This window comes from Scyliorhinus torazame, chromosome 23, assembly GCF_047496885.1.
Source record: "Scyliorhinus torazame isolate Kashiwa2021f chromosome 23, sScyTor2.1, whole genome shotgun sequence".
Taxonomy (NCBI): domain Eukaryota; kingdom Metazoa; phylum Chordata; class Chondrichthyes; order Carcharhiniformes; family Scyliorhinidae; genus Scyliorhinus; species Scyliorhinus torazame.
The window spans coordinates 82,912,209-82,914,281 of record NC_092729.1 but is presented as its reverse complement, the minus strand read 5'-3'; positions in this window follow the sequence as shown (position 1 = coordinate 82,914,281).

Here is a 2,073-nt window from a genome sequence, read left to right as displayed (position 1 = left end):
CGGCCGAGATGCCCATTGGCGTCCGAACCAAGATGGCCGACATGGCCGACGCCAAGTTGGCGTTGGTTCGCCGGAGGTGGCCTGGAAAGCGCTCCCCCACCCCCCCCTCCCCGGGCGACGAGGCTGACCAGCTCGCCCCATTTGCCGCGAGTTGGCCGAGGTGCCCATTGGCGTCTGAATCAAGATGGCCGACAACCTGGCATTGGTTCGCCGGAGGCCTGGAAAGCGCTCCTCCCCCCCCCCCCCACCCACCCGCCCCCTCGGGCGACGAGGCTGACCAGCTCGCCCCGCGGTGCCCTTTGGCGTCCGAACCAAGATGGCCGACATGGCCGACGCCAAGTTGCCGTTGGTTCCCCGGAGGGCAGCGGAGGCCTGGAAAGCACTCCTCCGCCCCCCCCCCCCCCTCCCCGGGCGACGAGGCTGACCAGCACGCCGCGAGGTGACCTTTGGAGGGGAGACCGAGGGAGGGGAGACCGAGGGAGGGCTGAGGGAGTTGAGACCGAGGGGAAGGAGGGATCGAGGGAGGGGGGACCGAATGTTGAGACTTGAGACCAGGAGGAATTTATTCACTCCGGGGGCCGTGATTCTGCGGAAATTCCTTCACACCAACAAGTGGGATGCGATGGGAGGCGTCCTGCTGGGATAGGGGGGCGTCCTGCTGGGACAGGGGGCACCCTGCTGGGATATGGGGTCCTGCTGGGATAGGGGGCATCCTGCTGGGATGGGGGTATCCTGCTGGGATGGGGGCATCCTGCTGGGATAGGGAGGTCCTGCTGAGATAGGGGTGCAGCCTGCTTGGATGGGGAGGTCCTGCTGAGATAGGGGGCGTCCTGCTGGGATAGGAGGTCCTGTTGGGATGGGGGGGGGGGTCCTGCTGGGATGGTGAGCTTCCTGTTGGGATAGGGATGTCCTGCTGGGATGGGGATGCAGCCTGCTTGGATGGGGAGCTCCTGCTGAGATAGGGGGGCGTCCTGCTGGGATAGGAGGTCCTGCTGGGATGGGGGGTCCAGCTGGGATGGTGAGCTTCCTGCTGGGATAGGGAGGTCCTGCTGGAATGGGGATGCAGCCTGCTTGGATGGGGAGCTCCTGCTGAGATAGGGGGGCATCCTGCTGGGACATGGAGCACCCTGCTGGGATTCGGGGTCCTGCTGGGACAGGGGGCACCCTGCTGGGATACGGGGTCCTCCTGGAATAGGGGGGGGTGTCCTGCTGGGATAGGATGTCCTGCTGAGATGGTGAGCTTCCTGGTGGGATAGGGGTCCTGTTGGGTTGGGAGGGTCCTGCTGGGAAAGCGGGCCATCCTTTTGGGATAGGTGGGCACCCTGTTGGGAAAGGGGTGCGTCCTGCTGGGATAGGGGGGCGTCCTGCTGGGATAGAAGTCCTGCTGGGATGGGGGTCCTGCTGGGATGGGGGGCTTCCTGGTGGGATGGGGGTCCTGCTGGGAAAGGGGGGCATCCTGCTGGGGGGGGGGGGCACCCTGCTGGGATAGGGGGCATCCTGCTGGGATGGGGGTAGTCCTGCTGGGATGGGGGTAGTCCTGCTGGGATAGGGGACGCGCTGCTTGGATAGGTGAGGTCCAGCTGGGATAGGGGGCGTCCTGCTGGGATAGGGGACGCGCTGCTTGGATAGGTGGGGTCCAGCTGGGATAGGGGGGGCGTCCTGCTGGGATGGGGCGAGTCCTGGTGGGATGGAGGTGGTCCTGCCCGGGTGAGGCGTGCGAGACGTCGGCCCTCGTGCGCAGAGCGGCTAAACGAGGGTCCGGGGGCTGCGTCTCCCACCTCTGCACAGAGAAGGGGGAACGAGGTGACGGCCAAGGGTCTCGCAGGTGTGGGGAAGGGTCCCGACTCCATTTTGAGTGGGGTCACACCGGAGGGGGCAGCAGTGGCTGAACGTGGAGAGGTGTGAGGGCGGGGTAGGGAGGTCGGGGGGCAAACCGGATCGGGGTGGCGGGGGGTAGAAGAGTCAGGACGTGGGTTACTTTTCGGGCGCGTGGCCCCCTTGACGTGATCGGTCGCCCCCCCCCACGTCGGTTCGAAGCGTTTTCTCCAATAATTGATCACCCATGGCTCAAGC